Source organism: Ctenocephalides felis, unplaced genomic scaffold, assembly GCF_003426905.1.
Source record: "Ctenocephalides felis isolate EL2017-DRISC unplaced genomic scaffold, ASM342690v1 CF-g0.4_SCAFFOLD_01170, whole genome shotgun sequence".
NCBI classification, from domain to species: Eukaryota; Metazoa; Arthropoda; class Insecta; order Siphonaptera; family Pulicidae; genus Ctenocephalides; species Ctenocephalides felis.
In genome coordinates this window covers 4,224,472-4,239,714 of record NW_020537324.1, presented here as the reverse complement: position 1 = coordinate 4,239,714, position 15,243 = coordinate 4,224,472, and positions in this window count along the sequence as shown.

Below are 15,243 nucleotides of genomic sequence, written 5' to 3'. Positions count from 1 at the left end.
AACAAATTAGGGAGGTTGGTGTATGTGACTTATTAGGGTATTTGATCAAATTATTTTACTAGTAATACAAATTATATGGGAATGTTTTAGTAAAGCCTTAAGCCTGCAGGAAATCCGATGGCACGAATATTCGTGTCCATTTGATTATCACAGTCTGATTTCCGTCGTACGTGTTTGTTCTGAAACATTTGTAGATAGATCGTGATATTACAATATATATCCTCGATTTAGATGATATTGATAACTAGAACAATCATAGGTTTTGTTGGAAATAGTTATAATGAGTGGATTTGCTTAGAAATAAAAACCAAATCGGCACTCAAAACGTATGCTAGATTAAATATTTTTTAAATTATTTTTTTAAAACTAGCTGACCTAGTTCTTAATTTAACAATGTGATGCTTAAAAAATGCTATTTATCTTCTTCTATATGATTTCTACTGAATGATAAAAAGTTTAAATTTTAGATAATATTTTTTTGGTTGCAATTGTATTTATTTTCCGAATATTCCGAATGTATTATGTTTCTTATATATTCATATGAGTAACATAATTCATATTGATCTTGATTTTATTCCTATTCAAATAATGTATATATGTATAGCATAATATATATATATACCAATTGATCTTGATTTCATTTCGACATCCATCGTGATACATTCGATCAGGATGAATATCGTTCAAATAGATTAATATATCTCTAGAAATAATATTATATATATACATATATATATATATATTATATATATATATATGTATGTGTGTGTGTGTATAAATCTATTGAACATTTAATTCGACGTCTTCCATGACGCAATAAAGGACACTGTCCAAATATCTTGATATGACACTCGTCTTGTCTCATGACTTTGTTCTCAATTCAAAATTTTTAGATTAGTATAATTGTACAGAATTAAAAAAGACATAGAAGTGATTAATTATAGTGTGGAAGATATAAAACAAACAAACGCAAAAAATCTCAATATAAATCGTAAATTTAGTTCACAATATTTATAATCTATTTAAAATTGATATAATTAGTGCAGACTATATTACTATTACAATTCGTAATATCTACCGCGGAAGCAAAAGATTATCAGCGATCCGCCGAAATCGACCCCAGCGCAGGGTCACCGTCTACAGATTAAGATAAAACTGGGAAAAAAATATTATATGTAAGATTATTGATCAAATTATTTAGAAAAAACTGTTCCGAGATCCGCTGATCTCAAATTATTATCTGTAGTCGTCATCAAAATAAACATATGTATGTGTTTTGATATAGACTTGACACAGTTATTGAGTTGGGTAAATGGAATGCCTAATTCTATGAGTATAAATGGTCCAATGGTTTTGCTCATTGTAATTAAATGAAATTTGTATAAGATCATTCCTAGTTTTGATATATTAATATATTCTATTTTTAGATATATAATGAAAATATCATTTTCTAAGTCGATCAATTACATTTCTCATTAAATCAACATACCACAACACATGGAGCGATGCGGGTTAATCCTTCAACTGTGACCTGTTCGCATTTAATTGTCCAAGACTGAGGCGTCAGAAAAGCACATGACTAGAAGCATTTATATTTAAATTTGATATATCATGTATGAACAAATGCAATTTGTGCAAAATACTAGACAAAAATTACAATTATTTTACCCAAAAGTAGCAAAGGAGTAGAACCGATAAAACGAACAGAACCGAATACATCTGTAATAATTTTCTTGATCATTGCAAATATTTTGAAAAATACTTCTATATAAAGTGTTGAGTTTGAAACAATATTTTTATTACGGTATTTAGTTAATGATTACTTCTTTTACCATCGTGGCTTGATTTTTATAAGCAGCTTCATTTTTATCGTTGGTGAATTTAATAGGCAGGATACAGCTAGACATAAATTTTACAACCAGGATTGAACTGTGATGAATATTAATTGCTCTATGTGAGTAATAACAGCAAATAAAATCTAAGATATCCAAGTCATAATAAAGATGTACTATAGATATAAGACAAAACATTCATTGTTTCGATGCTATCGATATGCAATCATAATCTTAGCTATGCGCTCGTGTTTGCTCGATCCAAGAATGCAGGAAGCGCATCCAGTGTAGTACTAGAAATTATAATGAAACTATAAGAAATTATATTATTTTGCAACTGCAAGGGGTCAGGTTCAATTCCCTGATACGTCTTGGGACAGTCTGATATTAAGTAGTTGTGTAATCCGTTTTCAGAAAATATAGATCTCCGAAAATACCTTATTGGGGCATCATTGCTACGGATTGAAAATTTGTTTATAATTTAAAGTGAATATATCTCAATTAGAACAAATTTCTAAGATTATATATATAATATATATATATATATATATATATATATACAATGGCCATTGGACTACTCAAAGTTGAGAACCTTGTTTTGGTAAAAAAAACAAAATGTTTAGCATATATCTGGTGATTGATATCAAAATCCCTATGATCTTACATCACTTTCCAAAATTAGATTGCAACTGAGTAACAACAAGCTCCTCTTACTATTGTTCAATCGTCCTAACTCGAACCAGATGCAGTCGCCTGGTCGTCCACAAAATTATCTATTTGCTGAAATCTAGATTTACTGTATCGCGTCATGGTAACGTGTTCCTCGGTACACTGTGCCATATAATAGCTTTAATCTGGGTTAAATGGGGTCAACTTAAAAACATGTGCTCATCTAAACGTTTATGAATTCCATACGCAATGGATACATTTCGTAGGCAGTGTCGGCGAGATCGGTCGTTTATTCGCTTATTCGCAGTATCTGCTGACTATGACAGTAGTAAGTAGTGTCAGTATCGAGACGACTCGGAATCTGTCCTTGTGTGGGCACGTGCGCCTGCACGACGACGCACCGCGGAAATATTCGTATGCAGCAATCAGATGATGGATGGATTTATTGTAAATCAGATGATCTTGTAATAATTATTGGCATAAATGTCTTCAAGTTGTTCAAAAACATATATTAAATGTTATAGACCATTCTCTTTAAACTATCAAATAATAAATTTCGTCGACGATTCGGGAACACGGATCAACCGATTTGAATAATTCTAAAAACATCCGATTTGTATTGGTAAGGAGACGTGCTGATTAGTTTTTTGCGAAGGCAGGTCTAGCCGTTTCGAAGATACGAGGCAAAAAGTGCCGAAAACGGTAACTCAGGTTTTAAGAGAACGGGGCGTCCGATTTGAATAATTCAAAAAACATTTTATTCGTATTGACTAAATAAAGAACGGCAGGTCCAACGACGTTGGAGATATGAAGGAGGAAGTAAAAAAATGAGCCATTTGGCGATCAAAAATGAACATAGACATATGCACATCAAATTATCAGATATTTTATGGAGATTTTAACAAGTATAAATTTTGTTAAAAGTTAGACGGCGACGCGGCGCTTACGCGCTTTGATATTCGTCTTTATGCAGTTAAAGCAGTACGATTGTTTTGAAAAAAAGTTCAGAATTTCCAAATATATTTCAAAATAATGTTTTTAAGATAAATGATTTAATATGGTTCGAAATTTATTAAAAGTTTCAAATCATTGATCAACTTTTATTATTATTGATTATTTCTATATTACCGAATTTTGAATTGCGGTACGGGAAGTACCAGCAATTTGCCTTAAGGCACAATGCCTTAATTGCCTTAAGACAGAATTCCACTTACAGCTAGTTTTTAATTTTTTTGGAAATGTTCGGATTTAAAAAAAAAACATGTAAAAAATAAATACACGTGACATCTTACTACACCCTCCCTCTCCCACGTGATATTTCCTGATTTTTTGTCATCCCCCTTACCCTTTAACTTGAGAATTGCAAACTTTGAAACGTATTATCTTTAATTTTTATATAATCAACAATTTCCATACTTTATTCTTCTATTTCAGACTCAGGCTCTGGCTTTGACATGCAGCAAATCGCCTATTCCGGTGCCTATTTCCGCGCACAACGAGCGAAACACATCACCGCTGGCGCTTAGCCCGCGAGAGAGGCGAGAAGCCAGATCATCCACGCCGAATGCGTCGGCGGGACACATTACCGCCGCGGCAATAGACCATACCACGGCCGCTCTCGGCGGTCGGATGGCGCACAGTCAGCCACCCAGTCCGGTCGGCAAAGAGAGCTTCGATCTGACCAAGGCATGCAGCGGTAAGTGATATAAAGGACACATTTATAATATTATAAATATATATTAATATATATATATATATATATATATATATATATATATATATATATATGTAACTAGCAACCCCGACGAACTCCGTTTCGCCACCAGATGGTTCGTGAGAAAGATGAAGAAATTTTTTTGTTTGTATTATTTTAAAGGAAAAATTTGATTTATTATACAACAGTAACGAATTTATTTTGATTACAAACATGAAGTGTTTTTTTAGTTGAACTTCTCTAAGTAAATGAAAGTGAATCCGCAAATTATCCGTTTCATGGAAGTGATCTTTGGTAAACCACATTTTTTGTTTTTTGGTCTGACGTTAATACAAACAAAGCGGATAGTTTTCCAACTCGTGAACAGGTAACGTATAACTGCCCATGTGAAACACAATGATTTTCTAAATAATCTATTTGAAATTTATCCCGCAAAACTAAGCGATTGGCCTTGCGACATGTTATTGCGAACGCAAGGCGAACTGGATATTGCAATCGTTTGAAGTCAAACGGAAGACAGTCAGAATCATTGGTATGTCACCAAATCGCCAGCAATTTTTGATTGAATGGTGAAATTCAGGCGTGTACATCATTATTCTTTGCGGCAAGAATTGCTCGTTGACTTAACCAAGCATAATATTCTGATAATTCTCACTAATGTCATTACTCGAGTTTTAATTACGGTGCGTGAAGTTCCAGCAGCTTGCATTAAGTCACGATGCCATGCACAACTATTTTTCTTAGCTATAAACCTCGCGGAGCCCGAGACCTTTCCAACGAATGCAAAATTGTCGAAATCGGTTCGTGCGTTCTGGAGTTATTTCTTCAGGAAGGAAAACCCGACTTATTCTTATATATATAGAAGATATAAATTATGTATGTATGTATATATGTATTCTAGTTCCATATAAACTTGTCCCCGGACGAATTTACAAGAAACGTTATCATAATTATTTTTTTAGAACAAAAGAATTAATCACAAATTCTAAATATAGCGGATAGAACAAAATTCTCGTGCACGAGTCGTATTGGACGGAAGCCGGCTGTGCGAGATAAGATTACGGATTACGGACGCTAGCCGGACGCTAGATAAAGCGTAATATCCCATCTACAGAGCAAGGGCACTTCCGATGGATACACCACGGTTAATCCTTTAGCACAAAACAATGACCATGGAATCAATTCGCGATTATAAACTAGAATCACAATAATTCCGAATACCTATGTAGGATTATTCATGAATTTAAATTAGATTCGCGATTATAAATCATCCATAGATTCATAGAAATCATATATAGGAATATTCGCACTCGATGCATCATAGGGCGGATAAATAACCATTTACTAAATCATTGCCCAAGTTTTAGCTTTGACACTTTCTTTTTAAATTTGTAATAAAAATAACAGTTGTATAAATAAAATTTAATAGTTGTTAAAATTCTCAAAAATCTATTTTTTAAAAGATTTCAAAAAAAATTAAAGCTTTTGAAGATTTGAAATTACGGTACAGAAAGGCTAACAATTTGCCTTAACCACTAGTTTTTATTTCAATATAGAAATGAGAAGAACTTGACCAGGTTGATTACATAATTTTTAATCATTTTTTTATTTAATTAAATACATACTCACAACTTGAACTAATTATGAGGCACAAAGCAAAGTAAAAATAATAATTGTATGAAACAACTCGCTAGCCCTTAATACTTCTTCGACTGATGACAGAAATCAAGAATATGATTGCATGTGGCATTGTGCTTCAAATTCCCACTATTAAATTAATAAACTAGTGGTGTGTGGCATTTTGTGCCTTGGATGAACAATCTAAATATGAAAATAAATTTCCAATCAATTATCCAAGTCAACCATTATTGTTATTTTGTATATTTTTATGTCATTTACCATTGCGTAGTTAATAAAATTAAATGAAATCAATCAGGTAACTCAAAAATAAATGCGGCATTATATTTGAAACGCGGGCTAAATTAATGCGTAATACCGTTATGTATAAAATGTTCCCTGCTATTCGAATAAAATATCGCATTCTATATAATCATCAATAACGCAAATTTTGAGCCACATTATCTGCACGCCATAATGAATTGAATTAAGGATTACAAAACGTTTTAATAATTCCATTTGTGGTCTTCACAACTAATTGATTGCATGATTTTTGATATGTTGTACGCATTCGGGGATATGGCGATTAATATTGCACAAATATATACACATATGCCAGGCTGGATGAAAAGGGATGAAATTCATTGGTTTTATCCAAAAATCATTAGTACAACTGATATAATGTGCGCCAACGTTTATTGATTAACGCGAATTGGAATACACATTCATTTGAAAGGCCAGGCGAAAAAATCATATCAAATAAATCGTCAATCAAAATGTAATAGAGCTTTGAAGTTATAATACTGGGACTACATTAGCATTAACATTTTGTGTAATCGTAAATGGATTAGTAGTTTTTTGGAAAGCAACTGGTTGGATATTCAAAAGATATTTAAATATCAGAAATTTGATACATGTACGATTTTCAGATTTTTGTTTAGATTTTTAGAATTTTCATATGTGCTAATCTATAAAAAATTGTAATATGCATATACAGTTACGTTATTACAAAATATAATTTACTATTTCCCATCACCAATATATATCAGTCCTCTCCAATGAGTCTATTTAAAATCAAAGTACAACTAATAAATCTTCGTGTGTTTTTGTGTACCGTTGTATGTATTCTACTATGAGGTAAAGTCGGGCGTCGGTTCAGGGTCAGAGAGGCGGCAGCGGGAACATCGGCGGGAAAGGGAGCGATCAGATCCAAGTGTAAATCCGCGAGTCGCTCTGATGAATCCCCGAGCTTAATCCGCGGATTTGTCTAGCCGGCACGTGTGTGGCGGTGTGTGCGTGCGGGTTTATCTCATTCGTGATATTCGGAATGTAGCAATAGGATACATGTATAATACTATATACATACATACATGGAGACACACTCACATACACACATCATGTAATTCGTTGAAATAAAAATCCTGAATTAATAATGTATAAGGGATGTACATGGATATTTACATGTTGCAGAATATTGATCGATTTTTGGCTGATATAGTTTATTATATGGCCTTACATATTATTGGTATTTTTGCAGTACCGATGGCAATCTGACATCAGACAGCAGCGATGCCCATTTTCACTTGAAATTATAGATCAAAATATGTTTCCAAGTAAAAATAAGCCTAATTTCGGGCACTGTGGTGAGGGCAATGCGAAATCTCTCACACTGTTTCCCTGAATCGAGTTGTAGATTAACTCAGCTCACGAACCTGTGCTAGGGCCTTACTACCCATTAAAATTGCAAATAAACATACAATTTGTCGAAATAAAATTCTAAATAAAAAACTCAACACGTGATGTTGAGTGGGGAAGGAGAACAGTTAATTTCATGTATTACCATGTATCACCAAGTGGGAGGAGTTCCAAAAATCCTTAAAAATCGTGATTAATGGACGCCCTCTCAGACGTCTTCTCGGAGCCTAGTATCAAACTTAGGATTTACACCAAGGAGTTTTCTATTTCTAAATACTATTTAAAAGAAAAAGTTTCTTATTACAGTCGAATCCTATAGTTTTCCGCGGTAACGATCGCGCATGTTGGCATTGCGTGCGGACTGATCCGTCCTACTTAATCCTTATATTAGGATTAGGGATACGCCGTCAAAGGGATTAGAGCGGATCGGCTTCGCGGAACACAAACGTAACGCGAACCTTTTTATTAGACGAACAAAATATACGAGGAGAGGGACACATTCACATAGAGGAAAATGTCATATGAAACTATTAAGGAAATAAGAAAAGTATAACATTATAATTATTGGATCAGTTCCGAATTGCTCTGACATATAATACACTTGTATCATATTATAGTATTACAATTAATCGAATACTATTTTTTCCTGATGAACCCAATAATACACATGGGTGTTTCTTATAATAGTTTACACTTTATCACTCCTCTGTAATATATATCTTTATGATGTATACATTTCTTTGACGATATTTCGCTTTTTATTTACCCCGGCAACCTCAATATTGAATCATTTTTCGTTATTTCTACATGACGCATATGCGAACACGCACAGGTCTCTTTTTCCGTATAGGTTTACCCATATTTTAAAACGCGTTCTCTGATTCCATTGTGATCTGTCGCAACGGTTTAGCGTTTGCTCTGTGGGCTATGATAAAAAAATGTATATAGATTAAAACCGTGCCGAATCCTTAATCCGATTTATAATAAAAAGGAAATATCAGTGACGTGGCGGTGGACGGGCACAATGCCCGAGGAGATGCGATGACGATTTTTTTGTTAAAGGATTATCTATAAATACAGGTGCCACATGCATGCATGAATTAATAAATTTCAAAATCTGAAATATTTATTATATCTATCGGAATTTCTTGCACGAACCGCGCTCACCACAATGATAGGAGGAATAAAATGCTGGATAGTGTTTTATGGCAGTCCTAAGTCGGGTGTTTTTTGTTCGTGAATTCATAATTCCTAAATTTATGACGTGGGTGCCAAAAAATCATTTGATCTACATGCATATGCATTTTTTACAAATAGAAATTGATGTGATTGATTTCTATATTTTGGGGTATTTATAATTCTTGATGTAAGTGATGTCATTTGAGGTTTTCTTATCATGTATCAGGTGTACATGAATTTTGAACATTAAAAGATTTATTATGTGAGTAATGTAAAGTTCTTAAAACTTTAATTTTACTGCCTTCATTATCAATTATTTTTACAGCCTGTATTTTATAGGCTTAGCATTGGCGCTTCGACCCGGACGCCAACGCAGCCATAAATCACGGTCTTCGAAATAAGTTTTATTGACGGTTATTTTATCTTTTACAAATTTTCACATTTATTTGGGACATAAATACAATTAGTTTACCCACTGCACTATCGATTTTTCCATATTTCCAAGTTTCTCGCAAATATCACCTAGTCAAATACTAAAAGTATAAAATAACTATAACAGTTTTCCTTTCAAGATTATACTTTTGTACAGTATGTGTCCTTTATACGTGCATAGGTTCGGTGTGTGTATGTATGTATTGTAAGCTTATGCTGGATGTAGGATTCAGGTCCCCTGATAGGATTATCCGAATCCAAATAAACGGATAGAACGCTCTCCATATGCGCGCACACACACAGCGCCGTTGCTGCGTTTGCTTCTCAAGTAGAGACACGGCGCTTTCGCCATGTGCGAACGGCGTTATCCGGACGATGTAGTGCACTAGGCTGATGTAAAACGCATTCACATAATAGATAAAAATAATAAATGGTAGTAATAAATGAGAGCCACCACAAATAAACAATTCCCTTACTTGTCGCCTATCATTCCCCATTACCACTATTCGACCAATCCCCCTTTTAAACTTTTTTTTCATGTATTTGGATTTAACAAATTTCTGCTTTCATGCATTCCTGACCCTGCGCTTTGGTGTTCAGTTCCCTGTTGTCAATCATTTGCATTCTTCTTCTTCCCATTCCCAGTGCTGGATTACCCCATAGGCCCGTGAGGCCCGGGCCTAGGGCGGCATAATTTAGGGGGCGGCAAATTTTTCAAAATGTAAAACTTTTAAACTCGATGAAATGACACGACAATTCATTTTAAGGATAGATCCTGATTTTTTTTTTTTTGTAAATTTAGAGATCATTTTCGATGAAATAGAACGTAATGCGTTTTCTAATCAAATTTATTATTCGTGGGTGCCGCATTGATATTTTCTTGATGTAACATATTTAATATAATAATTATCAAACTGATAAGATTTTTTGAAGAAATATTGAAAAACTGTTCCTTTTTTGTAATTTTGTTCAGGAGAATCTTATAATTAAAACGCTTTAAAAACTGTTCGATTGTTTCTAGTTTTATTTTCGGTATTAAATCAAACAATGGTGTATTAACATAATATATTCATTATTATTAATTAATTTATGTCATTTTTTTGTATGTGAAAATATATTTTTTTAAATATGCCTGTAGGATAAAATTGAATCTTAAACTAAAATATCTGACAATTTGGTATGCTTCCTCCAATTGGCATTTTTTTCAACTTCAGGAAGGCTAAGTTATAATAATCTTAAAAAATCGTAAATAAAATTGTTTATATATCTCTACGCTTCAAGTTCTCCTGAACATTTTGACATGCCTTAGAAAAAATGGATGTATGCATGTGTTTATGCGGTTACAATTTTTTGCCAATTGGCATTCGGGAAGACGTGCTGATTAGTTTTTTGCAAAGACACAGTTTCGGAATAGGGAGCAAAGAGTTAAAAAAATGCTAATTCAATTTTTCAAAAAACGGAGCGTTCCCGTTTGAATAATTCAGACACTTTTTACTTGTATGACGAAATAAGAAATATCGAAAATTTTGCGAGAGCATGATCAGCGTTTTGTATAACCAAAAAGGTGTTATTCGGTGAAAAAAAATGATCATTGACATCGTATTATTAGATTTTTTTTTAAAAAATTATTAATTTTACAAATTTGTCTTTATTATTTTGAATCATTCCGTACCAAGATTTTTAATTTTCAAAGTTTACTTCTTAGATAGTTTAAATGTCCTTTGCAAGCATCAATCGCCATGAATGAATCAAAAATATTCGCTTGGCTTTGACTGAGAGGCGTACTGTTTATGCCAAAGGCAGGTTTAGCATTTTTGGAGATACAGAGCGCAGAAGGTGCAAAAGTGGTCATGAAGTTTTGAGAGTACAGATCATTCGATTGGAATGACTCAAAAATATTTTGTTCGTGGTATTTTAGTGATATGAAGAAATGATTAGTTTTCCGAAAAGGCAAGTCCACTGGTTTCAAAATTTTGAGAAATTAAATTATCTAAAATTTTCAAATAATCGAATTATTTCAGAATTTAAAAAAAAACTTGAATTTTTCGAATGGTTTTTGAATTTTTAAAATCGACTTAAAATTGTGAGCTAAAACTTTGACGAATTTTTTCACTCTTTTACTAATTACAAAAAATAGCTTGGTCGACCGTTAAACCTGCCTTCCCAAAAATTTAGGTAATTATTCATTCCTTTAGTACAAGTAATTTTTTTTATTTAAGTAAAACCAGCCTCTCGGTTCTTTCAAAAACTGAATTGCAATTTTTGCACTTTTGTTCTGTATTTCCCGGCTAAACCTGTCTTAGCAAAAAACTAATCAGACCTTTCTTATCTATGAGAATGAAACATACATACATACACACACATCAATTTTTTTTAAGGTATGCCAAACTGTTTAGAAATGTGAAACGTAAAAATATGCAAAAATTTTCATTTTCGATCTTTTGCGATTACTATCACTTACGAGTACTTTACGCAAAGTTAAAAGTTGTATTTAAGTAATTTAGAATAAAATTATAGTTTAATTAAAAAAAGTAAAAAACTGTCTGTTAAAAAGGGCGCCTGATCAGATAGGGCCTAGGGCGGCAAAAAGCTTAATCCGCCACTGGCCATTCCTTTCAGTCTTTCTATTTTATTCTCGACGACGTCGCGCAGGAGGCACTCCTTTTGCAGAACTGGTCCGATTCAGTTTTCCTTTCTTTTCAGGAAACATAGTAGATATATTTTATTAAATGAATTAGTTCATTACACAATTGTACATATGAATTCATTAACATATTTCACTTGTCTGTTTGTGATTATATATGTTTAACACTAAAAAACGAGTTTTGTTCATGTAACAAATTTGTTGTTTTGAAAAAGCATTAAGAGAATTAAAGTTATATATTAAAAAAACAGTTTTACAATAAATAAACAGGTATTGTAGTTCATCAAAAATTGTATTGCGCAACTATCGCAAAGGTCAATAGAATAATTATAAAAATTATAAAATGGCATAAACAACAGAAATGTGGGAAACCTCTAATCCTGTTGTAGTTCAGATAGTATTCCTAAACGTGTTAATATATTATACTAATATCTTAGCATAAAATATTTATCTTATTCATAGAGAAACTCTAGAAAAATTTCAAATTATTGAGTTTTTCATCAATTTTCTTCCTCGGTCCGCCACTAGGCGCAGACAACGACTACCACTCGATGCATATGTGCGGAGATTCGTGTGTCGCCGCCGACTTGGTTGGTTGGTTGGTTGGTGTAGGTTTATTCCGAATCCGCTAAGCCGAAGCAGTTCCGTCTCGTTCGCTCTAATCCTTATTTGAATCTTATCAGATTGAAAATAAATCCAATCCGCCCGCGTGTCACCTCGCATGTGTGCTGGACGAATTTGCCTTAATAAAACTATGTTCAACTCACAAATACAACCACCTTGTAGTTTGCAAAAATATTTAGTATGTACAGTATATAGTACACTGGTCATAACACCTTAATAAATTATTACAGCATATTAATAATTTATTACTCTTGTACTAAATTAATTAAAAGCGAATCGTCAATGTTTTCCCACATGTCAACCGAGTCAACTCTCATTTTATGGTTAATAATGATGAATATTAAAAATGTTTTCATCTGCGTGCAATTTTAGTATAAATATTAAAGAACTTGAATACGACTCAGGTTCTACAAGTTTGCCATTCAAACCGTCCTCGAATTATACCCCTGCACATCATTATGAATATATTACCTCTGTTTGATGCAGCCAGCTTTCATCATTATAAAAGTATTAGTATGAAAAAAGCGAGCGACTAACAGCACGCGTTTTTAAATAAAAAAGAAACAACTAAAAGAAACATTATTTTAAAAAGCGTCTCTGCCGTTTTTTTCGCGGCTTAGGCGCGATTAAAAGACAATGATTAACATCATAATCGCGCATAAAAAAATCAACGAGGAGATTTTAAAAACTGGCCGAGCGTTGTGTGCGTCGTAATACTGGTGGATAAGTTGTAATAAGAACAGGAAAAGAACAAAGCTAGTAAAATATTTATTTTGTAATGGATTAAAATTCAGATGAACAACTAACACTAAAAAATATGAAAATAATATTAAAAGTTACTGAACGACTTTACTGTTTTTTATAGGATCTTAATGATATTAAAATATATATTTGTCCCGATTAGACGTTTCAATATACAGAATTGTGCATGTTCGTCATTTTTGACTTGTAATATAAAATTGCACTATCATAAAATTTACATCATTAATTCATATTTTTGTCCATGTGTTACCCAGTTGTCTGTATTTTTCCCAAAGTTTTTATTCCTAGATAATAATTCAGCAGATGAAAAAAATCTAATGCCATATAGTAGATTATTATCGTTCCAAAATGATACGATGCTTACTACGGATTATAACATTATAGAAAAGGTGCTTTTTAGGACGAATGGCAGATAGTACTCTCGTTTTAATCGAAAGAAGACGGGTAGCTTGTAGCGTTTTACGGTTGCGGGATAAAAACGTTTCAAATCCACATCTCTTCTCCCTTGCAGTCCTGCCGGACGGATTTTATTCTTAGCCTAATCCGCCTTTGATGATTCCCTTAAGCTCACAACGTACTAACATTAGTATAGACACATCACCTATACTGATGCACACACTTGTGGAGGAATGATCACATTGGAATAAAAAAAGGAAAAAGTAATATTAATAATATAAATAACGCTTATTAAAAACTATTATTTGTATCGATCCTTATTTTGATGAGCAACTTGTAGTTCAAAACAGATCATGCGTTTTATAATACTAGGAAATCACATATTTAATTAAAAAGTCATATATTTCCGTGAACAAGTTTTTAAATGAAATATAATAAAATTCAATAAAATCAATAGTAAAATTTAAGATTTCTAGAATGTAGTGACAATGATTAAGGGATGTTAAAACCGGAATGATTTGAATCAAATATTTTAATTTTATTAAGTGAATCCGATATCATCTATCATTATAAACAATTTTAATCCGACACACGCACCGAATCTGGAATAAAAGAAGCGGAAACCCGTAGAAAAAAATCTTTGTGCAATCCGATCCATGGGTTATAAAGACACATACATACGTAGGTACATCGGAATAAATATCCCGCTTCGATATCAGCTGCTGAAAGTAGTGATAGAACGAAAACTAACAAGGAGAACTCACGCGTTGATTGTGGTGGATTTTGATGAAACTTGGTATAATGGTAGATTTTGTATCCAAACTGACCAGCCAGAAATTTTAGAGGCCTACGAGAAAAATTATACCAATTAATTTAATACATTTTGGCAACGCGCAGTACACCTATCTATCTTTACTATCTATACTAACACTATACTTTGAAAAAAATATTAGAACTCTAAACTTTTAGCTCTGTCGATTTTTTTTATTCAATGCTGCTCAAAACTTAAAAAATCTGTCGAAAAATTAAAATTCAATTATTAATTTACAGAAAATACAGTAATAGTAAAATAACAAACAGTATTAAATTTTGCTTGTAGGTAGAGTTTTTACACGAAATGTTAATAATATAATAATTTTCGAAAAGACCAATTTGCAATAATCTTCTATATATATAAAAATAAGTCGGTTTTTCTTTCTGACGAAATAACTCCAGAACGCACGAACCGACTTCGACAAATTTGCATTCGTCGATGTAGGATTTGAATTTCACCATTCAATCAAAAATTTCTGGCGGTTTGATGACATACCAATGATTCCGACTGGTCTTCCGTTTGACTTCAAACGATTGCAATTTCCAGTTCGCCTTGCGTTCGCAATAACAAGTCGCAAGGCCAATCGCTTAGTCGATACTGATTAGCACATTCATCATTGGACATCGATATTTCTATCATCATTCAAATTTCTTTATCACCGATTCTATATTTTTAGTCTTCAGTATCGATATTTTTCCTCGACTATCTGCGTATCATCGGCGCTGGCTGGCGCGACTGTACCCTCTCGGTTGGATTACGAATTTAATCCTCAATCGTAATTCCTATTCATTCTTCGGCCTTTATGAATCATATAATCGCTAAATCTCTACTCGCCCCCGCACATGGCGGCGGTGAGACGATGCCG